We start from the raw sequence: 27,243 nt of genomic DNA, 5'->3' as shown, positions 1-27,243 counted from the left end.
CCTGGAGGCCTAGGATAGAGTCCCACGTCAGGCTCCCTGCATGGAGCCTACTTCTCCCTCTGCCTGTGTCTGTGTCTGTGTGTGTGTCTCATGAATAAATAAATAAAATCAGTAAAAAAAAAAAAAAAACACCTCCACGTATGCAGCAGAATGATCCCACTTTAAATTCAATTTGACCATAAATTTCTAGTGGGCCTTCTGAAATGCCTGACAACCCTAAGTATTCCCAGCCAGTTCACTGTGCTTCTTTCCAAGACAACTATTTCACACTTCTCTTCCACAATGAAACTGCAAACAATTCTCCTTCATAATTTTCAGCTGATTATTTCATTTATTTTATAAAGGAAATAGAAACAGCCAGACTTAATGGTTTGAAGAAGAGATAGTTCTCTTCTATCAACTCACCTGCTTTGTTATCCATATACCCTGTCTTCTTTCCTGTTACTAAGAAGGAATTTTCCACATTCCCCTAAGACCAGTCTTACTTGTGCACAGGATCCCTTCTACCCTAAGCTATTCCAGAATTTTGCTCCAGCAGTTAATCCCTCTTTCTCTCTCCCTGAGATCACCAATTTTTTCCATCAATATGCTGACATAATTCCCATCAGCATATACACATGCTGCAAAATCTCCTTTCTCAAACAAACAAAAAAACTCCTTTGACCATATATCCACCTCCAGTCACCTCACAATTTCTTTTCTCCTCTTTATAGCAAAATTCTTCAAAGTAGTTATTTATAGTGCTCCATTTCCCCAATCTCTTTCTCTCCTCAACTCACTCAAACAAGTTTTTGTCTCCATGCTATTACAGCACTCTTATCAAGGTTACCAATGAGCTTCATCTTGCCAAATCCAAAAGCAAACTCCTATTACTCATCTTATTACACTTTGAACTACACTTGGCTCAGTTGATTACTCCTTCCTTTTTGAACATATCTTGGTTTTTGTGACCATAGTCTCCTGTTTTATTCTATGCCTCAGCCACTTTTTCACAGTGCCCCTTGTTGGTTCTTCCCCATCTTCCCAACCTCTAACCACTGGGATGCTCCAGGGCTCAACTCCTGAATGTTCATCTCTTCACTACATAGTGACACTCCCAAATGTCAGAGCAAGCTCCAGCTCTGACTCTCCCCTCAGCTTCAGTTTCATATGGATGTCTAATAGGCAGCTCAAATTTAACATATCTCAAATGGAATTCCTGATCCTGTCTTTCCACCCTGCTCCTCAGACAGCCTTCCCCTTTTTAGTCAATGACACCACCCCCCATTCAGTTGTTCTTGCCAAAATCCTAGCATATCATCCCTAATTCCTTCTTGTTTCTCATATAACACATTAACCCATCAGTAAACCCTACTGGCTCTCTAAATTTTCACCACCTCCAAGGCATGATCACCTCTTCTCTGGACTATTTCAAGAGCTGCTTTTAAACTGTTCCCTCTACTTCTTATCCCCTTGTCTATTCTCTACAAAATGGTAAGAGTTCAGAGTAACTTCATTTTCCTACCTAAAATCTTCCAATGGATTCCAATCACAATAATAATAAAATTCAAATTTTGCAGTGACTTTTCCCTCAGCCTAGCTTGCCCCTTTACTTCATTCAGGTATCCACTCATATGTCACTTCCTCTGAGAGGCATTTATGTGATCACCCTATCTAAAATTACACCCTCCCATCACTCTTGTTCCCTATCTTGCTTTGTTTTCCATTGTAGGACCTATCATCTGTTATTATTCATTTGTTTACTTGCTTCAGATTCGTCTCCTATACTTAAAATGTAAGCTTCTGGAGAGCAGATATGATCTATTTTTTTCACCACTGGTACATAGTATTTAGGTGCTCAATAAATATCTGTTGAATGAGCAACTGCATCCAGAGGGAAAAAATGATCAGGATAATCTATAAACCACAACATAACTTATAAGAAAGAATACATAAAGGTGCCACAAATGATGTTATCTGAAACTCAGAGGGTTTTGCCTTATTCTGTACAAAGGAATAACCACTAAAGCTACAGGGTAGAAATTACAGAGAGGCAGGAGGAGGAAATTTCTAAAAACCAGAACCCAAATAAGCCACCTCATGAAACAGTGAGCCATTAGGTATTTATTTCAGTGATAGGAGTACTATTTATTGGGAGCCTGCTATATGCCAGGTTTTGTACAAGGCCCTTAATATAGGTTAAATACATCACCTCATTTTATTTAATCTTCACAACTATATGAAGTAGATTTAATTATTAGCATCCCCCACTTTATAAATGAGGAAATTAATCTCATGTATCCAAAGTGGAGTCTACCATACCGCTTCCAGATGCTTCAGTTGAGCAACTCCTATCTAACAGGGATATTGTAAGGGTAGCAGTTTGCAAACTGTGGTTCACAGACCCCTTGGAGGGCCCCAAAATTCTTTCAGGTGTTTAGTGAGGTCAAACTATTTATATAATGCTAAGAAACTGCTTGCTTTCACGGTCATTCTCTTTTAAGAATGGACAGTAGAGCTTTCCAGAAGCTATGATGATACTGATGAGCGACTGCTCTCTGACAGATAAAGGAATGTATGCAATATATTCTTTTGCATAATTTTTCTTAGTTTGAATTTTTCATGTAATAAATGTTGATATATATAAAAAATATAGAAACAATATCACATTGGGTTCCTTAATAGTTTTATGTGTAAAGTGTTCCTAAAATCAAAAAGTTTGAAAACCAAAAAAAAAAAAAAAAAAAAAAAAAAAGTTTGAGAACCATTGCTGAAGAGGAATGGAGGATCTAAAATTCAGAGGCCTCTGAAATCTCTTCTGACTTAAAGATTCAAGGATTTAATGGAATTGTTTGAAAAACAGTTAACTTTAAAATCTGTTTTGGTTAAATTACCAGGTGTGGAAATTCTTTGTTAAATGTCTGTGTCCTCTTCACTGCTTTGGTCACTATACCGTGATTTTTCTCTGAAAACCCAGTATTCTATATGGTTTCAGGGTTGTCAGACCCTAGGGTTGGGGATGAAGAAAGTACACTAATCAAGTATCCTCAGTCCCAACATCCTATTAGTTTTGGTCTGAGGATATTTTTTTTTACATGGTGTATTGTTGTAGATGTTTAATTTATAAAAATTAAATGAAAAACACTGATGTCGTTTTGGTTGCTTGTTTCTGTCTCTTTGTTTTGAATTACAGTTTTCTTCTATTAGCAAAGTAATAAGGGAAAGGGAGTGGGCAGTAAAGAGAACTTTCCTTAACTAAACACCAACTGTAGGTATAGGAAAATATAATATGCTTCAACTGTCTTTTGCTAAGCACCTATTATACAGTCACTTCACTCAGTTCTTGATATATATTATCTTTAATTCTCAGAGCAATCCTAGAAAACAGGTAGTACCAAGTCTATGATAGATTGTCTGTAAAAAAGAAAAAAAAACAGCTGCATTAACTACCTTCCCTTCATCCATGCCCTTGGGTAGTCCCTCCCTATACCTACACTGGTCTTGGTCATATGACTTACTTTGACCAATGGGACAATAGCAACTATGAATAAGCCGAGACTTCAAAAGAGCTGGGTCATGCTCTCTCCTGATGCTCTTAGTAACCCTCATTCACCAGGTGAATGAGCCCAGGCAAGCCCACTGGGTGATGAATGACACATACCCCTTGTTCTATTACCCTTTTGACAACCAGCCAACTGCTGGACATATGAGTTAGGCCAGTTGACATGAATGAATGAATACAGCTGACACACAGGAAGCAGAGACAGTCCCAGCTGAGTGCAGTCCAAACTACCAACCTACAGAATCATGAACAAATAAATGGTTGTTATTATAAGCAACTACATTTTGAGTTGGTATGTTATGCAGCAAATGCTAGCTGATAACAATACCCATTTTATAGAGAGGAAAACTGAAGCTCAAAGAAGTTAAATATATTTACTGAGGTCATTCTATAGCCAGTATATGGAAGAATGAGAATTTTAAAGCTAGAATTATGCATACTTCATTTAACCTTCACATCTGCTCTATGATATAGGCATATTACTGATTTAATTTTAAAGATGAGGAAACATAGGGGTGCCTGGGTGGCTCATCAGATGGTTAAGTGTCTGCCTTCAGCTCAGGTCATGATCTCTGGGTCCTGGAATTAATTAAGCCCCGCATTGGGCTCCCTGCTCAGTGGGAGTCTACTTCTTCCTCTCACTCTGCCTCAGCACCCCCCCACTCATGCACTCCCTCAAATCAATAAATAAATAAAATCTGTTAAATTTAATTTAAAAAATTAAAAAATGAGGAAACATGTACAGGGAGGTTAAACAGTCTGCCCTAAGTCACACACTAAGTAGTAAAATGTTAACTATACTTATTGTGGTGATCATTTTGCAATATATACAAATACTAAAGAGATGCCTGGGTGGCTCAGGTCATGATCCCGGGATCCTGGGATTGAGTCCGGCATCAGGATCCCTGCAGGGAGCCTGCTTGTCCCTCTGCCTATGTCTCTGCCTCTCTCTGTGTGTCTCTCATGAATAAATAAATAAGATCTTTAAAAAAAAAACAAATATTAAATCATTATATTGTACTCCTGAAGGTAATATAATGTTATGTCAATTATACCTTATTTTTAAAAACGAATAAGGAGGAGACCAACAGTAAAATTAAGTAACTAATTAACAATAAATAAGTAGTAATCCAAGATTTAAATGCAACTACACCTACTTTCAGAGACTGTGCTACTTTCAAAATTTCAGGTTGTGTGCTCCAGTTAGTTGAGGATTCCAGTTAGCTCATTCTTTCCTATAGAAAAACTGATTGTTCTAGCAGTGAATTAGCAACCAACAGATTGAATTTAAAAGTGCACTGCACAACTCTAAGCACACAGTCATAAAGAGTATAAAGGAGAAAGAGCGATGGAAAAGGAACAAGACTTGGGAATTTAAGTTATTAAACAACAACAACAACAAAACATTAGAAAGTAAGTCTGGTTTTATGAATAGGAGATAAGAAAAACTCATTAAAATAACCAAAGCACTAAGAAGACTTTAGTGTAGGACAGGAGATCATGAAAAGGGTATTTTAAACTAGAACTGAAGTAGCTAGCAGGCACCTGCTTAAACCAAGGAGGAAAGTATTCATTAACACTAAAAAGCACTGCACTGGATGCCCATCACATTCACAACGTGTCCTTCTACTGACTTTCTGCCATCTACGTGCTGCCTGGCATTGGAATTATTTAGGCTGGAAAGGAGAACATGGATGGAGGGAGGGAGTGTTAACATCTATTGAAGATGGCATGGGAAGAGCACTGGACTGCAACTAACTAGCCAAGTAACCTTGGGTTTGTTACTTAACCTCTACGGATCTTAATTTCCTGATCTCCAAGGTCCCTCACAGCTCTAAAATTTCATGATTCTATGATTCTATTAAAGGCAAAATGGTGATCAGCAGTGATCCATCACTACATCACTACTGAGGACCAAAAAAAAAAAAGAAAGAAAAGAACAAATGAGCTCAGATTTCTTCATGGACTCCACAAGCATGTGTCAAACACCTGCTATGTGTTCTAAGATTTGTTTTTGTCCTCAAAATCATAATCCACTGAGGAAAGGGATGTGTTAACAAATAACTGCAGTTCATTTTATTTATTTATTTATGATAGTCACACACAGAGAGAGGGAGAGGCAGAGACATAGGCAGAGAGAGAAGCAGGCTCCATGCACTGGGAGCCCAATGTGGGATTCGATCCCGGGTCTCCAGGATCATGCCCTGGGCCAAAGGTAGGTTTCATTAACACTAAAAAGCACTGCACTGGATGCCCATCACATTCACAACGTGTCCTTCTACTGACTTTCTGCCATCTATGTGCTGCGCCACCCAGGGATCCCCAATAACTGCAGTTCAGTGTGATAATCTCTACAAAGATATGCAGAGCACAGAGGAGGCATGATCAATGACAAGAAGACAAGAATGCAGATGCACAGGCTCCTAGAATTAGATGCACCTTGTTTCAATACTAACTTACCTACTTACTAGCAGTGTCACCTTAGGCAAATCACTTATCCTCTCTGAGCCTCAGTTTCCTCATGTGTTTTCACCATGCTAGAATCTGAAGCTACAGTCTGAGCTACCTATAGGGTTGATTCTCAAACCTCCATAGATGCAAAATATAGATAGTTGGGGATTAAAGTGAGATTGGACAGGGCTCAAGGGGGTATAAAATATGAGTAAGGGGAGACTTAATAGATAAATTTTCAAGAAGTTGACGTAAAGAAGAATAAGACAATGGGATGGTAGCTAGAGAAGTATGTGGCATCAAAAGGAGAGGACATTGTTGTTTTGTCTGTTTTATTTTGTTTTGTTTGAATAGAGGTCATAGGACACGGTTAATTTTTTATGCAAAAGACCCAGAAGAGAGGAAGATGTTGATAATGCAAGAAAGAGAGGGGATAACTGAGGATCCCAAGTTCCACTGGAGGCAAAATAATATAGAATCTAGAAGGGATTAGTCTCTGATAGGAGCACCATCTCCTATCAGGAAAGCAGACACATTCTTCATCATAAAAAGGGGAAAGACAACTGTTATAGTTGTAGTTAGGAGGGTAGATTAAGCAGTGAGAAGATGAGAATGTTCCCATTTCCTGGATTCTGATTACTCAGTGCCATATGAAGTCAGGTCATCAGTGAGCATGAGAAGGAAAGAGGGGTAGAAGAGCAAGGTCTGAGTCCAGAGGAGGAGGACAGTTCAGAGAATTACAATCCAGAAACTCTCACTAAGGAAGGGCAATGAGTAATGGACAGTATCAGGTGTCCATCTGAAGTTCATGATAAGTGATGACAGGCAGTGAAGTTGTGAAAAACTCAGCTGCAAGGAAAAGGAAATGAGGAGAAAGAATGATGGGCTACTTAGGAGTCAGGGTATGACAGCTCAGTGGGTATGAAAGATAGAAGGGGGCGGGGCACCTGGGTGGCTCAGTGGTTGAGCATCTGCCTTCAGCTCAGGTTGTGATCCGAGGGTCCTGGGATCAAGTCCCACATCACGCTCCCTGCAGGAGCCTGCTTCTCCCTCTGCCTGTCTCTGCCTCTCTCTCTGTGTCTCTCATGAATAAATAAATACAATCTTTAAAAAAAAACCATAACCATATCTTGGCAATAGCCTGACCTCCAAGGTTTTGTGCACCTCATGTTTGGCATACAGAAATTCCTTAGAAATTGACATCACCAGGACACCCGGGTGGCTCAGTGGTTGAGCGTCTGCTTTGGCTCAAGTCATGATCCTGGGGTCCTGGGATCCCACATCAGGCTTCCCACAGGGAGATTGCTTTTCCCTCTGCCTATATCTGCCTATATCTCTGCCACTTTCTGTGTGTCTCTTATGAATAAATAAAATCTTTAAAAAAAGAAAGATAGAAAGGGAAGGGGAAAGTATTGTACGTTAACAATACTGTAGATGGGTTCTAAGCTGGGGTCGGAGGCAAACAGAAAATTATGGGCTGATGCAGGGGGAAACTGTAGTGAAAAACAATGGATTAGAGGCCAACCTGATATGGCTGAAGAACTACAGCAATGGAGGTCGAGATTTACTAAATAATGCACTTACTGGTGTTGAAAAGGGCTAGTTTGTGACAGAGCAAGTGGGTAGTTGAAGTTGGTAGAGGGGGAAAAAATCACTGAAGTAAAGGGATCAAGGAAATGAAAAGCCATGATGAGATGGGTCATCTGCATGAATGTTGAAGTCACCAAGAATAACCGCCCAAGTCAGGGTGGAAACAACAAAACCTAGAGGTACAGCTGCCTCCTCCACCCCTGAAGGAGAATTTCCTGTTACATTCCTCCAGCTGCTAGGAAGTAGGGGAATCAGGGACAGATTCCAGCCACTCCCTGCCCTGTACCCAAGTTCAAGGGATCCAGTATACCCCACAGTTGGTCTACTCTTGTCTTCTGCTACTCTCAAAGCCTACACCATCAGATAACTCATCTCTAAATTTCCAATAACTTAGAATTTTTTAAAACATGGGCCTTCTTCTTTACAGGCACATAAAGCTCTGCCATCCTTGACATAAAGATGCTGAAGGCCTCAAGAGTGATGAGAGGAGTGGCACCTGGATGGCTCAGTGGTTGAGAGTCTGCCTTTGCCTCAGGTCATGATCCTGGGGTCTTGGGATCGAGTCCCATATCAGGCTCCCCGGAGGGAGCTTGCTTCTCCCTCTGCCTATGTCTCTGCCTCTCTCTGTGTGTCTCTCATGTATAAATAAATAAAATCTTTTAAAAAAACAATGATGAAAGGAATGGAAAGGAAGAAAGTAAGCCATGAACTAGATCTGCAAGAAATGAAGAAAAATAATCAGGAGACTAGTAGGTGACAGTATCGAGGAGGGTAGAGGAGTGGAGCTTTTGGAGGAGGGAGACGGAGCAATGATACTAAAGGGATCTGGGGAAAAAAAATAAAGGGATCTGGGTATGGGAACATGGTTAAAAGGCAGTCAAGATTCCACTTACAGCAGGAGGCAGAGGACATGTCCTGATAAAAACATTAAGGATATAAGAACTTTGGCCTTCACAGACAGCCATTTCTAGAGGGCACAGTAAGGCCTTAGGAAGAAGTAGAGGAAGTGGCTTACATATGATTGGACAATAAATACGGCAGCATGGATGGTGAGCAGTAGCCAGAGAGGCTTGGGAGTTAAGGCACGGTGAGAGTCGTTCTGACAAGTCTCTTAGAGGAGGGTGATCAGTTCATTGTAGGTTGAGGTCCAGAATATTCCATTCAATCGTAGTCTTTGATCCTGGGATGACCACATTTTGGCCCACACGAGGCAGTGTGAAGGCTCCTCAAAAAGGAAATCAGAATTCCTTTTTTTAAAGATTTTATTTATTTATTTTGGGGAAGGGAGAGCATGAGCACGAGTGGGGGTGGGTACAGAGGGAGAGGCAGACTTCCCCCTGAGCAGGGAGCCCGATCACATGGGCCTCGATTCCAGGGCCCTGAGATCATGACCTGAGCAGAAGGCAGAGGCTTAACTAACTGAGCCACCCAGGCACCCACCTCAGTCAGAATTCCTGTGGTGGAAGGGGTGCAGCATCTGAGGCAGCAGTCCCCTTAAGGCTCACACAATGGGATTGTGTTGGTGACTTGCACAAAGCAGCGCATCAGTCCTCACCCACTGAAATGTCTCGCAGAAGCAGTTTTTGTCTTTGTTTTCTCTTTTGGTATGGTGTGAACCAGATTTTCTCTGACCATAACACGTCTGCCAGGAATACTGGCATGGATCCTTTCTCACTCTCAGTGACCCTTCATTCATGAGGTCAGCTTTGCAAGGACAGGGCCAAGAGGGAAAGATGCAGAGTAGGAGAATAAGAAAACAATTCATTCTATCTGATCTCCAGCCTCACCTCCATAAGGTGGTTCTTGCAGTGAAGGAAGCCCAACATCATGCTTCACGCCCTGCATAGTTGGCCTTTGTCAATGTTGTCCATTCAGATTGTACCAGCTTGGGGCAGCTCTGTGGCATGGCTAACAATCAAATGAGTCCTGAGTTCCTGCAGTTCAATGGGCAGCCAGAAGGCCACCTCAGCCTAAGGCGGGGCTCAGAGCAAAGGAGAGCAGGACTGCATCTAGGCCAGTCTCCCATCAGCAACAGGTGACAACACTTACTCCATCAGTCAGAAGGGGTCACCTGTACCCCTACTTATGCTCCCTTCCAATCTCTGATGGTCTATCCAAGGCCTCTGGGCATATAGATCTGTACGTTCCGCCAGGCTATAAACCTTTGCAGTATTAACATAGCTAACAAGCTCCCAGGTGACACTGATGTTCCTGGTGCAGGACCACACACTGAGGACCACAGGCCTCCATTAGAACTTTGCCTCCATTTGTACCTTTTGCTAATCAACTCAGCTTCCCAGACCAGAAAGTATTATTAGCCAAAAGTAACTGAGCACTAAATTTGTTCTAGGAGACATATATCCCCTAAACCAACTTCCCTCCCAAATTCTCAGCTCTCCCAAAGTCACTACGTATTTTCCAATCACTTAGGCTTGAAATCTCTCTCTCTCTTATTCAGATCCTGTCTATACAGTCATCAAATCCTTCCAAAACTTCCTTTAAAATGCCTCTCCTGCCTTTCCTTCCTGTCTCCAATTCCAACATTCTAGAATAGGCTTTTATCACCTCTTGCTACCCTGGCCCCTGACTCTAGTCTATCTCTCCCTTTCAACCCATTCAGCACACTGCCACCAGGCTACTCTTCTGACCTCCAAGACTTCTTCTAGGTCAAAGTTTGGTATGCCTTCCAACATGTCACCTGATTAATCCAAAAGCCTTCTGTAAATCCTGCCCCCCTGAGCCTGCACAACTCAACAATCATTGGTCCTCAACCACTCTCTGCTTCTCCAAAGGCTGATTCTACCTCCTAGCTGACAGTTCCAGAAATACAATCCTGAAGAACACCTGCCTTAGAAATGCCTGGGATGTATGAATAAGATGCATATTCCTGAGTCCCACCTCAGACCTACCCAATCTAAAGCCTCTGAATGTGGAGCCCAGGAATCTGCATCTCATCAAGCTTCCCAAGGAAATTCAATGCTTGCTAAAGTTGGGGAAACACTTCTCCCGTCTTCTACTATAAACAGAATCCAGTATCACCCCCTCTGTATGTTATCTATTGCTATGTAACAAATTACCACCAAACATAGTGGCTTAAAACAACACACATTTATTACCCCACTGTTTCTGTGAGTCAAAAACCCAGACATAACTTAGATGGATCCCGGGGCTCAAAATCTCTTCAAAGGCTGCAATCAAGATCTGGATCAAGGCCAAGTTCATGTGTCTGGCACAATTAGTATCTCACAAGCTGTTGAACAGAAGACGTCAGTTCCTCACTGGCTGTTGGTCAGCAGCTGCCCTCACTTTCTTGCCAGGTAGATCTCTCCCAGGTCAGTTAACAACATAGCACCTTGTTTCATCAGATCAAGCAGGTGTAGAGAGCCAGAGATAAAGAGAGCTAGCAAGACAGAAGTCATAATTTTTGTAACCTAATCATGAAAGTGACATCTCATCACTTTTTGCTAAATTACATTTGTTAGAAAGAAGTCACTAGGTCCAGACCACGTAAAAGGGGAGAGAATTACATGACATGTGAATACCAAGAGGTGAGAAATCACTGGAAGCCAGTTCAGAAGCCACCTGCCACTCCTTCTTCAATATCAATACACACCTTTTAGTCCATGTTCTTGCCTATTTGCCCAGTCACTACATAAAAACTAGAAAACAATAGTCTGGTTCACAAGAAAACAATGCATAAAGATATGATTACCCTAGTCTGACTCTTTAGCTTACAAGTGTCTGATTTTAGTGAAGGAAAAAGCAGCTGATCAAGGTCCAAAGTGGACACTTGGGACCTTCTGACAAACACATATTAATCATTTGGGCTTGTTTTCAACCCTGGCTGCAGATTAGAATGCCTGGGGAGCTTTTAAAAAAAAGTACTGATGCCCAGGGTCCCACCACAGACCATTTAAATCAGAATTTCTGAGGCTGGAGCTCTCGAATCAGAATTTTAAAAAAAATTTAGGTGGCTTTAATGTACAGCCAGGATTGAAAACCCCTGAAGCCCATTCTTCCTCTCTCGCTTGCATTTTTTTTTTTTTTTGAGAAATGTTACATGGAAACAGCTTCTCACTTAGGATTGGTTGAAAGCCCCTTCTAATTGATTTGGAAATACCCTCTGAAGAAGTAATTGGATGCCAGCTTGCAAAAATAGCAGGAAAGTCTCTTAATGAAAACTGACAGAGGTGGCCTGAGAGAGGGCATCAGGTTTGAGACATGTCTGGGTCAGAACAAGAGCACATGAAGTCAATATTTGCTTCAACGTGGATGAAACTGGGGGGTATTATGCTGAGTGAAATAAGTAAATCGGAGAAGGACAATCATATGGTTTCACTCATATATGGAACATAAGAAATAGTGAAAGGGGTTATAAGGGAAAGGAGGGGAACTGAGTGGGAAAAATTAGAAAGGAAACAAACCATGAGAGACTCCTAACTCTGGGAAACAAAGGGGAGAGGAAGAGGAGGTGGGTGGGAAGATGGGGTAACTGGGTGACAGGCACTGAGGAGGGCACTTGATGTGATGAGGACTGGGTGTTATACTATATGTTGGCAAATTGAATTTAAATTTTAAAAAATGTAAATGAAAAAAATATGTGTTCAGTCAGTACCTGCTAAAAAAATGGTAATGGGCTAGGAACTGCAGGGAGGAAAAAAAAGAAAAAGACATGTCCCCCAGAATAGAGGTTGGAAGCCAGCAGCCCATGGGTCAGATGTGGTTCACAGATGTGTTGTATACAAGTGTGTGTATATATGAGTGTGAGCATATATGTGTGTTTTGTTCTTCACAAAGTTTACACAAATAAGTATTTTTGTATGCAACTTATTCACATTTGGAAAAAATAATTTAACATGCATCCTTGGCATATTAAAGAGTTAAAGTTTACATTTTTCTTCTAATAGCTTGTAACTTCACTGAGGAATTAAACTCTAAAATATACACCAGCCATCATTTAAACTGATTTACTACCAGTGAAATCAGGGAGAGAGTCCATTTCTTATTAACAACACTGAAAATCAACATCGAAAATGGGGATTCCATAGGCTTACACTGAACAACAGTATCTAGAATTAGCAGAGTTCCTAAGAAGCATTGAGTAAATATTTTGTAAGTATGAATTAAACATCTTTATCTATAATTTTATGCTTCCTAACAACTGATTTTTTTGGTAAGTTAGCAAAATGCTTTGTAAAAATTGGCAGTTGTTGCCACTATCAAAAATAAGGAAATTTTATATAAAGATCCAGATCGAGGGCTTCTCTTTTACAAACTGGCAGCTTGGATGACACTGTTCTTAGCTTTCCATACAGTAACAATCACCAGAAAGTGAATAGTGGCTCCCACTTCCCTATCTTTGTCTCCCCAAATGGACATATTCCACCGTTTGACATACTCTGCCTTGCCTGAGCAGAAATCTGGAAGGCAGGATAGGAGAGTGGACAAGAATATAGACTCTGGAGTCAACAGGGTTCTGCTGGCCTTGGGCTGTAAGAGGGTCAGTCCATCCTTTCTTTTATTGGGCCCAGGCCAGGTGACACCATTTTGCCTCCTTCCTGGGGGAAAAAAAAATACAGACTCTGGAATCAAATTTGCTTTGTGTCCAAATACTGCTTCTGTCTATGACTGTTTAATGGTGTGACTTGGTAAGTTAATTAAAATCTCTGTGCCCTAGTTTCTTCTTCTGGAAATCAGGAATAATAATAAAACCTACTTTACAAATTGCTAAGAGGATTAGTAAGTGAGTTAATACATATGAAGAGCTTAGCACCATGGTTGGCCAAAAGGTATGCACTCAGTACTCATTAGCTATTGTTATGATTTGAGTAGATTATAACACAGTAGTTAAGAGCACGTTCACCAGGCCAAAATCACAGCTCCAGAACATACTAGTCATGTGGCCTTGAGCGAGTCACTCGCTATTCATCAGTTTCCCCAGCTGTGATTTGGGGATAATAAGAATACCTACCTTGTAGGTCTGCTGTGAAAGGACTAAATGCAATAGTGTTTACACAGTGCCTGGCACAGAGTAAACAATAAATGTTACTTAGCACTGTTATTCCAACCTATCAGGAAAGAGATTAACCAGAAAGTCCTTGGTGAGGAAGATCAAGTGAGAGTCAAGCTAGGTGGTGTGTGGACTAAAAAGACGGAGGAGCAGAAGACAGTAAGAAAGCCTTAATGGATTTTTGAAGACCCAAACAAGCATCAGGGTTTTGCTTCAAAGGCTGACCCTCCAGAGACTAAGAGCCAATGGAATTTACCTGCTTAATCTGCCACATGCTCAAGCACTTTGGAAACCCACTCTCTAAGTCCAATTCCCTTGCAGGGCTACCTACCATCTTTGCAACCCAACAATGTGACCAACATGATACATTAATTATGTCCTAAGACATCCAAAATAATTAAAGTACTAAAAATAATGGCTCCATAGATATGAATGTTCCTGAAACTGACAGATGTGACAAACAATGGAAGCAGAAATAACAGAGTGCAGGACAGCACTGCTGTTCAAGCTCTCCTTCCTTGCCTGGCCTCTGACAAGGAAATCAAAACACACACAGAAGAATTGCATTCTCATCTGGGTGGTGACGTTCGTGCATTAATGGAAATCAAACTTTAATGATCACAAGATTTGGAAAAAAATGAAAAGCAGTCTGTCTCCCGCTTCCCCAGAACTGGGCTCCTCAGAATCCTGAGCAAGAATCACTGATTATTAGTGATGAGACGCTTGGTCTACAATTCACCAAGGAAATCTGGGAAAGAGTATGATCATAAAGAGCCCAAGGCAAGATACAGCATGTCTTAATTACGGATACACCCTCACCTAAAAAGGCTGTTGCACATCATTTCATGAATTATCTAAAGGACAATTTTAACCTCAGGGAGACTTTCCCCCGCACCCTCTACCCTTGCCTCTAAGCTTCCTACATCCAAAGATGTGTGCCCATGGAATACAAAGTCATTTTAATATTAGTCTAGGAAAAAATACACTTAAGAAAAAGCCTACAGGGGCACCTGGGTGGCTCAGCCGGTTGACCGTCTGACTACTGGTTTTGGCTCAGGTCATGATCTCATAGGTTGTGAGATGAAGCCCCATGTAGGAATCTGCTTGAGATCTCTCCCTCTGCCCCTCCCCCTACTGGCGCTCATGTATGCATGCACGTGCCAGCGCTCTCTCTCTCAAATAAATAAATAAATCTCTTTTTTAAAAACAAAAAAGCTTACAAAACAATAACTAATACGGTATCTAAAACCACATTCAGTTCTAAAAAAAAAAAATCTGCCACTTTTGTTGATATTTTCCATAGTAATGGTCCATGCATTGTATTACCGAATTTGCATATGCTGAGGGAATTGTTTTGTCATCTAACAAAATTTTAATTCCAGGCTATTTTCGAACCTGTTTCTGAGAATGACCCGAGGCTATCTCCCCCTTAACACTCACTTGGTGCTCAACTCTGCAAGTGGGAATTGTAATTCTGAAATAAATAAACCATAAGTTGGAAAGTAGATCTGCCACAATCATCAAATAATTCATTTGAGGTCAAGTACTAATGATCTGTGGATTAGCATGACTAATGGAAAGCTGGCTGTAACTCACATTATTAAGTGCTGCCACATTCAGGAAAGGACAACAATAGAAATCAAGTAGAAAGGTCAACGTTGAGATAGCAATGGATGGTATTTGGAAGAAAAAAAAGATAACCAATGTTAGCATCTACTTTCCCCTCCCAAGCATCCAGAAAAGAGAAGCCAGCACTGGATTTCTAAATTGGTACTTCTCAAACTTTAATGTGCATCACCTGGGGATCTTATTAAAATTCCAGTTCCCATTGGGTAAGTCAGTGGTGATGCCTAAGGTTCTGCATTTCTAACAAGCTTGCAGATGACACACGCTGCTGGTTCATGTACCCACATTCTGAGTAGCAAAAGTCTAAACCAGAGAGCAGCAACCTAGAGCCCACAAACCAAGTCTGGCCCACTGTCAGCCGCTTTACAGCCTGCGAGCTAAGAATGATTTTTAGATTTTTTTAAAAATGGTTGAGGGTAAAATCAAAAGAAGAATATTTTGTGACACATAATGAAAATTATGTTAAATGGAAACCTCAGTGTCTGTAAATGAAATTTTATTGGACCACAGTATGTCCAGTCATTTACATATTGTGTATGATGCTTTCTAGCTCAGGTTAAAGTAATTGCAACAGAGACCATATAACCCACAAACCTAAAATATCTGGACCTTCACAGAAAAAGCTCTGCAACCCCTGGTATGAAGGATTAATAAAGAGGATTCTGCTGTATCACTGCATGGAGAGAAGGGCTTTGAAATCGGAAGAGGGAACCCTGTGAGCCTGAAACAGAGATTGTAGTCCCTCCCAATGACACTGGGAGAAGTCAGAAGGGAGGAACAAATCCAGTGCACTGATATGCACAGTGGCCCAGATGTGTCAGCAGTCAAAAAGGAAGACCTCAGTGAGCAGTATCCTGGGGTCCACTCAGAGCAACAGTGCTCAAAGACAGCCAACAGAAACCTGTTGAGGGCAATCTCTTGGAGCCCAAGGAGCAACAGTAAAGCTGAAACCACTAAGAAATATGAACCCAGCCCTTGCCTGATTTTCTGGCACAAGAAAAGGCCTGGAGTCTTTAGTGATCAAATGGAGGAGTGTAGAAAACCCCCCAAATAATCAAGATTTAATTTCCTGCCCATACAACATGTTGGGGACCTGAAGATTACATTTAATTTATAGAAATAAAGGAACAGGATATATCATGCCTGTATCCATTTACTAGGGCTACTATAAGCAAATATCATAGACTAGGTGGCTTAAAACACAGGCATTCATTTCTCCCGGTTCTGGAAACTGGAAACTCCAAGGTCAAGGTGCCAGAAAGGTAGGTTTTACTCTGAGACCTCTTCTCTTGGCTTGTAGACTAACCTCCATCTCGCTATGTGCTCACACATGAAAGGAAACAAGGGAAAGAGGGAGAGAGAAGGGAGATGGAGAGAAAGAGCATTGGCAAGCAAGCACAAGAGTGCAAGAGTCTCTTCTTTTTTTTTAAATTTATTTCTTATTGGTGTTCAATTTACCAACATACAGAATAACCCCCAGTGCCCGTCACCCATTCACTCCCACCCCCCGCCCTCCTCCCCTTCTACCACCCCTAGTTCGTTTCTCAGTTAGGAGTCTTTATGTTCTGTCTACCTTTCTGATATTTCCCACACATTTCTTCTCCCTTCCCTTACATTCCTTTTCACTATTATTTACATTCCCCAAATGAATGAGAACATATAATGTTTGTCCTTCTCCGATTGACTTACTTCACTCAGCATAATACCCTCCAGTTCCATCCACGTCCAAGCAAATGGTGGGTATTTGTCATTTCTAATGGCTGAGTAATATTCCATTGTATACATAAACCACATCTTCTTTATCCACTCATCTTTCGATGGACACCGAGGCTCCTTCCACAGTTTGGCTATTGTGGCCATTGCTGCTATAAACATCGGGGTGCAGGTGTCCCAGCGTTTCATTGCATCTAGTGTCTCTTCTTATAAGGATACTAATCCTATAAAATCAGGGTCCCACCATTATGATCCCATTTACCTTAACTGCTTCCTCATAGGCTTCATCTCCAAATACAGAGACACTGAGGGTTACGACTTCAACATATGAATTGGAGGGTGGCCACAGTTCAGTCCCTAACATTGCCCTTAGTGTAGACTAAAACTCATAGATGCTATACCCAGTTATATCCCTGATCTTATGAATAGACAGAAATGTCGACTGACTTCTGGCCCTATCTAATACAAGGACATAAAGAGATACCTTTATCTCAATAAATCTCCTCCACTGGCCTGCCACTCACCCCCAATATCAGAAGCATTCCTTTAAGTGATGATTACCTCACTCAAAGGTCCAGGTTAAACTATGAATCCAATAAACAGAAGAGCTACACTTGATCCTAATAGCAAAGAAAACTCTCCTTGATAGGAAATACAGTACTGTAGGTAAGGGCAGGAACTCTCAGCCAGATTACAATGTGCCCAGCTATTTGACATTGAACAAGTCATTTAACCTCCCCTTGCCCCAGTTTTCTGATCCATAAAACTAGGTGAAACAGTCACTTACTTCCTAGCACTCAGAACAGAGCTTGCTACACAGTAAGCACTTGATGGGCTTTAGTTATTATTTTATCTTAAAGAGTTGAGGGAATGTTGCATTCTACTCTAGAATATATTCAAACTAGTTGCCACCAAGAAAAAGTGACAATCCAGGAGTAGGCTACACATACCTACTGCCGCACCACCATGTACGTATGTGTAGATGGTTTGAAAAGCACGAAGCCAAGGACAACCTTGGGAAATAGAGGGAAAGACTCCGAGGAACAGAAACTCGGGCAAAGGGAAGAAATCTGAAAAAAAACCTGGGTCTTGGAGTATGTTCCAGAAAGGACTAGTCTAGCTAAAATAACTGTGACAGGGTGGAGGTAATACAGGGGCACTGTGTGCCTAGGAAGAGAGAACTGCTTAGAGGATGCTGAAGATCTTTCTTGGGACTCCAAATTTCTAAGTTTCTCTGGGGCAGAGAGATCTTTCAGCATTCCCAATTTAATCCTGCTGTGCTCCAAAGAAGGGCACAAGCTTTGCCTAAAATATCCAGAATACTGAAGTTTGCAACAAAAAAAGGCCATTTTCTCTTCCCGGAACAAAACGGTGCAATGCAGCAACAGCAACCAAGACACTGCTCTCCTTCATTCAGAAACAACAAAGGAAATTATCCTTAGGAGATGCAAGCCCATGTACAATAGACTAATGGGCAAAATACTTGCCAGGCTATAGGCCTTTTACTCAGTATGCAAATGAGCTGAATCGAAGGGAAGAAAGAATTAAAAACAGCTGTTCTGTTCTTTCTTCCTGTGTTGACCAGGAGGAAACGATTTTTCAAGTGGGTAAAAAAATAAATGAATCTACATCTATATTGCTCCTGCTGCAAAAGCAGCCTCCACACTTAGATTTCTTATTGTTCCATCGTCCTGAATAGATGTAATTATTTTAGGTCTAGTATTATCTGTTCCATACAAGCAGCAGAATAGCTTTCTGAACTTTTGTCACCACAAGGACCTACCAAAAATAAAATCCACAGAATAGCAGTAAGTGAAAGGATGTTTCCTTAACTGACACAAAATTTTCGGAGGGGAAGGCTATGTCCTCAACCTCTCCATGCCCCTACTCTGTACATGAGTGCAGAAAGGAACATAATTACAGATCCTCACACTCCTTCCACTGCATCATGCTTGGGCTGCACTGTGGGGATATAGTCACCGCCCACACACAGCCTGGAAAGTGACTGGCTCACCTTAGAACTGCCTCGAGAGCCACATGCACATCGGTTGCAAAGCCAACTATGATTTCCTCCTGGGCACATGGTTCAATATATGTTTTTGCACAAGCAGGCATGGACGTGAAAGTCATTTTTCAAGAACTCAGATCCTCTGATATACATATTTATACACATGCCAGGGGTACAGAACTTTCTATTGAGAGGGAGACATCTTGTGGATTATTTCAGAACTGAGCATTTCTGGAAGGCAAGCCAGTAATAGGAACAGCAGTACTAGGAACAGCAGCACAGTACTAGGAACTTTACATTGATTATCTCACTTAATGCTCAGAGTAAACCTGGGAAGTAGGGATTATTTTTTCTCATGCAGACAGAGAAACTGAGGCTCAGAGAGATTAACTTATCCAAAATCTCACATCTGGTAAGTGGAAGAGCCAGGGTTCAAATTTAAGCTTTGGGCACCTGGGTGGCTCAATGGTTGAGATCTGCCTTTGGCTCAGGTCGTGATCCCAGGGTCTTGGGACTGAGTCCTGTACTGGGCTCCCTGTGGAGAGCCTGCTTCTCCTTCTGCCTATATCTCTGCCTCTCTCTGTGTGTCTCTCATGAATAAATAAATAAAATCTTTTAAAAAATTAAGCTTTACTGGCTGAAAGTTAACTTGCTTTCCTTACATTACAAAACCATCACTATATTTAGCAGGAGTATGATAAGCAACACTGTATAGTTCATTGGTTAAGAGTGCAGGTTCTGGTGCCACACTACTTGAGCTTAATTTCAATTCTGCTGGATGTCCTTGACAGGAAACATAGACAGATGACCCTGAAAATAAAAAAGCATTTGAACAAAAGGACACAACTACTTAGTGGACGGATGAAGCAAGACCCCAGATCTTTCTCTCCCGGTCCAGTGTGAGTCAAAATATCTGAGTGTAAACAGAACTTTGTAAATTGAGGCCAATATTAAAAGTCCTTAGGGTGTCAACTACTTAAAAGAATCCTTAGTGAGTCATTTTACAATGTGATAAACACCTCTCATTTATCCTTCACTCTACCCAGCCACATCTTCCCCATCCTTAAAAGCACAGCTCCAAACAACACTTCTAAAAAGCCTTTCCTCTCTCTAGCTTCCCTCTCCTCCCCCTTGTCTGGATTCTTGCAGCACCTGTCATCTCCACTACACCATTTAGCACTTAATACTCTCTTATATTTTTCTGTAATGTTTCATGCTGTTAATATCATCTGTCCAGCCAGACTGTAGGTTTCCACAGGGAAAGGAGCATTTCTTCTTCTTCATTTGTATTTCTTTTTTTTTTTAATTTTTATTTATTTATGATAGTCACAGAGAGAGAGAGAGAGGCAGAGACACAGGCAGAGGGAGAAGCAGGCTCCATGCACCGGGAGCCCGACGTGGGACTCGATCCCGGGTCTCCAGGATCGCGCCATGGGCCAAAGGCAGGGGCCAAACCGCTGCACCACCCAAGGATCCCTTCATTTGTATTTCCACAGTCCCTAGCATTAAGTTGAGAGTCTCCTGGTAGATGTTCATTATTTATTTACCAGCTTTTATATATACACTTATCAAAGCAAAATACAAAAACAGAAAGTGGATGTACTTACAGAGTCCAAGATACAGAGCTAGTTAAGAGGTAGAGACTGAATATTAACTCAGATATGTCTGTCCCCAAAGCTAGGGCCTTGAAGCACTATGCTACACTGATGATTTGGTTTTATTTTGTTTAAGATTTTATTTATTCATTCATGAGAGACACAGAGAGAGAGATAAGCAGAGACATAGGTGGAGGGAGAAGCAGGCTCCATGGAGGGAGCCCAATGTGGGACTCAATCCCGGGACTCCAGGATCACCACCTGAGCCAAAGGCAGACACTCAACTGCTGAGCAACCCAGGCATCCCATGGTTTGATTTTATGTAGGCATAGACTATTTGAATTCACCTCTACATGCTAAATGGATTGTACTAGTATCAGAAAAGAAAGTCTGAGTATTATTTGCCACTCTGGACATATGCAGAGCCAAAATCACCAGTCAGGGGACTAGAACAGACAAGACCTATGCAGTCACTAACAGTCAGAGCTTATAGCACATAAGGATTCTGGGACAAATGAACTGATGATAGTGTGAACCCATGGCCTGGACCCGCAGAGCAACATAGAGCAGTAGTTCTCAAACTTTAATGGCCCTCAGAATCCCCTGGGTGATGTGTCACACAGCACAGGTTGCTGGGCCCATACCCCAAAGTCTGATTCACTAGGTCTTGGGTAGCACCCAAGAATTTGCATTTCTAACCAGTTCTCAAGTAACGCCAATACTGAAGGTCCTGGGACCACTTTGAGAGCCAATGTCATGGGAGATTCGTAAGAGGCAAAGTTCTGGTAGGTCCATGAGGATGTGAGACAACTGAAAACTTCTATTTAAAAGAGATGGAGATGGTGAGAAGGCTCTAGCTAAAGTTTAATCCTGACATCATGTAGGCCCTACCTGCTTTGTGGCCTCTCTAGTTCATACCTGGAGGCTCAGTCCTACTCCTATTTAAATGACAAATCTTGACTAGGAGCAAGAAGGATATAATTAAAGAACATCTCACATCAGTAGCCTGGGCACTAGCTATAAGTTGCACAGAGGAATCAGTTTTTGTCTTAGTCTCAATGCCTGATCCTTGGAATCTAATATCTCAATCATGTATGAAGGAAGTCCTGCTTTGCTGATGTCAGACCCACCTGAGGACTAAGGCTTCTGCCTCTGATTTGCAACTCAGTCAGTAACTGATCCGTTGCTACCTGCTATCTGGCACGCCCAGTGCTGTTAGTCAAACACTTTAACTTCTGGCGCATGAAGGACTACCTTATCCCCTTCCAAGGAGAAGAATCTCTCAGTATATCAAGGTGTTCTCAGCTCAGCACCACAAAAATCTACTTTAGTAGAATTCCCAAGTGCAAAGATATCCTATGAGAAGAGTGAAGGGGATTAATATTCACCTTTTCTTTTAAGTCTCATGTAGTTGGTATGGAAAGACTGAGCCTAGACACTCCTGCCAGAGGCCTCTGGAAAACCAAGAGAAAGAGGGTGGGGTCCAAGAGAAAGGAAGAAATGCATAAGTGGCTTACATTTTCTCTGCTCTCAATCTTCAGGATAATCTCAAAATCTCTCTCTCCCTCGCTCTCTCGCTCTCTTGCTCTCTCTTTCTCCCTCTCCCCTTCCCCCATTCTGGAATGATAGGAACCAAAAGGTTAAATGGACACGACCAAGTGAATGGTTAAAAGGTAAAAGAGTCCCAGAGTACTCTGTCTCCAGTCTCATAATCAAGCGATAGAAGAGTTCTCAAAGCTCATCAATGGTTCAGGCCAGCCTTCCTAGAGTCATAAAGTACAGGAAATTTGGGGACCAAAACCCCAGCAATTAGTGAAAGACATGCATTTGCCTGTGGTGTCCCCTCTGTGCTTTATGTCACATAGGGCCCTAGCAGAACAAAAGCAATAGGTGACCGGAAGTGACTTGAAAACCAGATGGATTCAAGATATGTTGAAGTCAAAGTTGCATTGACCACCAGAGTGGCATCCCTAGCTTCAGTTTCCTAACCTCTCAAATAAATATAATTATATTCCCTACTTCACAGAGTTGTTGAGAGGATTAAATAAGATAATAAATGGAAGTACTTAGATGAATCTACCATAGTGAGAGCTTTGTAAGTGATATGTTATTGATATTATTATTTCTAAGTGCTTTTTTGACTGAAATGAGCCCCTCACTTGCTATGTGACATTCATCTTACTACTCTGGGTTTCAGTTGCTCTATCTGTAAGCAAGAAATACAAATATCTGCTCTACTTACCTCACCTGTATGTAGTGAGAACAAAACTTAATTGTGCATATGCTTTGAAAAAAAAAGGCAAGAGCCAATCTGAATGTCAGATTGTAAGGAGTATTGTTACTTGGCTTCTAGCAATTATTATTCTCATGACAAATAAGTTAATAAAGCAGTCAACCCAACATGAATCAGCACCATTCCCCACCCATTATCTCCATCAATCAATCATCTTAAGATGACAAGTTTCTGTGTTGACTTGCAGCTCCTCTTATGTTGCATTTCATAGACTTCTTAATTAAAAACCTAATTAAGCCAGAGCTCCAGTCTCATTTATTGAAAGCAGAGCAGGAAACTTTGTACCAACCCTGAGTGGGGCATAAAGTGCTATGAAGCATGGCTAAAAAATATAGGCAGGGAGCAGAGCAGACCATTCAGGCTCTTGCAAGTCATGAAATGAATGTCTTTATCCTAAGGGCAATGGAAGCTATTGCTGCATCTTAATCTAAAGGGCAGAGAAAGATGGTAATGACATGGCTTGATTTGCTCTGGATGCCATAAAGAAAATGGATTGAAGGGAGGTAAGAATAGAGGTAGAAGGACCAGGTAGTTGGTGGCCGGTTGCAGTTGTCCTGGTGACAGATGTTGGTGTTGTGGTCCACAGTGACATCAGTGAGGATGGAAAGATTTGAGAGATCATATAGAAGGTAATATTGACAGGACTTGGTTTAATGTAGGTTGGAGAGGAAAGAGACCAAGAATGACCCTACCGGCACCACTGAGTTTCTTGGGACAACCGGATAGATCATGATGTGTTTTACTGATACAGAGGACACTCGAAGGGAAACGGGCTGGGGCAGATGTATATCACAGTAAAATCTGGAAGATGTTGAGTTTGAGGTGACTGTGGGATTCCAAGTATAGAGATGAATATGAAGGGATGGAGCTCAGAAAAGAGAGGTCTAAGCTGAAATGTTTATATATGTTTGAGATATATTCATTCTTGCCACCAACTGTTTGCCTGGACCAGAACCTGGGTCTGCTGACTGCATTTGCTTCCCACTATCAACATCCCCCTAGTGGCCATGCAACCAGTGTTTAGATCTAGTCCCCTGCTCTCGCCAGGCTAATACTGCTGCAACAGTTAACTGAGCCGTGGCCAACTGTGTCCTGAGCTATCACAGGCTGCCCATTGGGCATGTCCAGATCATGGATATCTACAGGAAAGAGCAAGATGGTTAGGGTAGTAGGTCCTGGTGGTTAATGTTCCATATAGAAAAGAGACCCCAAACAGAAGTCAACTGGCATCTTAGACGGTGACGTGTATGTCTACTCATCTAGAACTGATTTCCAGAGATCCAAAGCAATGACAAAGGCACAGGCATAACCTGAATGAATGTATACATACATTGGTGGTAGCATTTGGGCTCCAACAGGGGCACAGGGTATGGGGTAAGAGCAGACTATTTTATCAATAGTATCTTAGGTACCAGTATATGCTCATCATAGCATCTATTGCCAGTAATTATTTTAATTATTGATATCTTTTATTAATTATATATACATATAATTATTAATTGTAGTAACATTAAGACTCTGAATGAAATAACATGGCAACTCTATAATTTCTATAATAAAAGAATATGGGAAGAAGGGAGGAACACTGAGATGTGCCCTAAAGGTGCATTTACCTGAGTGCTGAGTGATGTCATAACTGACAGGGATGGATCAGCAGAAATGAAATTAAACCAAGGGCATGGGATCCCTGGGTGGTGCAGCGGTTTGGCGCCTGCCTTTGGCCCAGGGCGCGATCCTGGAGACCCGGGATCGAATCCCACGTCGGGCTCCCGGTGCATGGAGCCTGCTTCTCCCTCTGCCTGTGTCTCTGCCTCTCTCTCTCTCTGTGACTATCATAAATAAATAAAAAATTAAAAAAAAAAAAACCAAGGGCATAATTAGCAATATACACGCACACACACAAGCATATACATGCACACAAGGACATATGTGCACACAAGGACATATGCACAGTACTTAACTGGATTGTATCAATGTAGATTATTTTCCTTCCTAAAAGTCAATTATTCCAATAGTAGATTATGGCAGAACTCCCCAACCCTATGAGTTGTAGGGACTTGGTGTGCCACAAAAGTGTTATGGTTTTGCTGAGATTTCAGTCCCATCTACTCTCATGATAGGCTGGGTGGAACTTGAAGCTGGGAGGAACATCACCCACTGACCTCACTGTGCCTTACAAATATTTCCTTTGTGTCCTGTGACAGTATAAACTCGGGAAGCATTGGATTACAGTATATACTTATTTTTGTCTCTCCTAAAAATTATGTTACCATCCATCTGAAGGCTTTATATAACTACTTAGCTGATATTTTCTTTGTATGTATTGATTTGTTTTTATTTTTAATAGATTTATTTTTTATTGGTGTTCAATTTACCAACATACAGAATAACACCCAGTGCTCATCCCATCAAGTGCCCCCCTCAGTGCCCATCACCCATTCACCCCCACCCCCCGCCCTCCTCCCCTTCCACCACCCCTAGTTCGTTTCTCAGAGTTAGGAGTCTTTTTTTTTTTTTTTAATTAACTTTTATTGGTGTTCAATTTAACAACATACAGAAAAACACCCAGTGCTCATCCCGTCAAGTGTCCACCTCAGTGCCCGTCACCCATTCCCCTCCAACACCCGCCCTCCTCCCCTTCCACCACCCCTAGTTCGTTTCCCCGAGTTAGGAGTCTTTATGTTCTGTCTCCCTTCCCGATATTTCCCAACATTTCTGTTCTCATTCATTTGGGGAATATGAATAATAGTGAAAGGGAATATAGAGTTAGGAGTCTTTATGCTCCGTCTCCCTTTCTGATATTTCCTACTCATTTCTTCTCCCTTCCCTTCTATTCCCTTTCACTATTATTTACATTCCCCAAATGAATGAGAACATATAATGTTTGTCTTTCTCCGATTGACTTACTTCACTCAGCATAATACCCTCCAGTTCCATCCACGTTGAAAAAAATGATGGGTATTTGTCGTTTCCAATGGCTGAGTAATATTCCATTGTATAAATAAACCACATCTTCTTTATCCATTCATCTTTCGATGGACACCGAGGCTCCTTCCAAAGTCTGGCTATTGTGGACACTGCTGTTATAAACATCGGGGTGCAGGTGTCCTGGCGTTTCATTGCATCTGTATCTTTGGGGTAAATCCCCAACAGTGAAATTGCTGGGTCATAGGGCAGGTCTATTTTTAACTCTTTGAGGAACCTCCACACAGTTTTCCAGAGTGGCTGCACCAGTTCACATTCCCACCAACAGTGTAAGAGGGTTCCCTTTTCTCCGCATCCTCTCCAACATTTGTGGTTTCCTGCCTTGTTAATTTTCCCCATTCTCACTGGTGTGAGGTGGTATCTCATTGTGGTTTTGATTTGTATTTCCCTGATGGCAAAGGATGCAGAGCATTTTCTCATATGCATGTTGGCCATGTCTATGTCTTCCTCTGTGAGATTTCTCTTCATGTCTTTTGCCCATTTCATGATTGGATTGTTTGTTTCTTTGCTGTTGAGTTTAATAAGTTCTTTATACATCTTGGACACTAGCCCTTTATCTGATACGTCATTTGCAAATATCTTCTCCCATTCTGTAGGTTGTCTTTTAGTTTTGTGGACTGTATCCTTTGCTGTGCAAAAGCTTCTTATCTTGATGAAATCCCAATAGTTCACTTTTGCTTTTGTTTCTTTTGCCTTTGTGGATGTATCCTGCAAGAAGTTATTGTGGCCAAGTTCAAAAAGAGTGTTGCTTGTGTTCTCCTCTAGGATTTTGATGGAATCTTGTCTCATATTTAGATCTTTCATCCATTTTGAGTTTATCTTTGTGAATGGTGCAAGAGAGTGGTCTAGTTTCATTCTTCTGCATGTGGATGTCCAATTTTCCCAGCACCATTTATTGAAGAGACTGTCTTTCTACCAAAACCCTACAAGGTATGTTTTACTCAAGAATCTCAAAACTCCATATATTGATTAAGGTCATGCTAGCTGCTTTAACAAACAAATCTTGTGGCTCGACACAATAGAAATGTACTTCTTGCTCACCTAACAGTCCATTATGGATGATCCTAGTGAGCAATTGACTTTTCAGATGGAAATACAGGGATCCAGCCTCCTAACATCTTTTGACTCATCTATCTTGAATACACTTAATGCCAAGGTCAGTATGGTTGTCTGAAATAGAAGGAGAGTTTAGAATGAACATCTTCTTCTAAAAGTGACACAAATCACTTCTGCTCACATTCCATCATTAAGTATTAGTCCTAAGGCACCATCTAGATGCAAAGGGAGCTCAGCAATACAATCCCACTGACAACTCACAGAGATTAGGAATATTAATTCCTTAGTGATTGAGTAGCCATGTCTGTCATTCCATATAAAATGGTAAGCTGACTCTGCAAATCCACTTAGCCAGTATATTTAATTGAACTTTAA

The sequence above is a fragment of the Vulpes vulpes genome, chromosome X (genome assembly GCF_048418805.1).
Source record: "Vulpes vulpes isolate BD-2025 chromosome X, VulVul3, whole genome shotgun sequence".
NCBI classification, from domain to species: Eukaryota; Metazoa; Chordata; class Mammalia; order Carnivora; family Canidae; genus Vulpes; species Vulpes vulpes.
The sequence above is the reverse complement of the archived record's forward strand: the minus strand, read 5'-3'. Positions refer to the sequence as shown.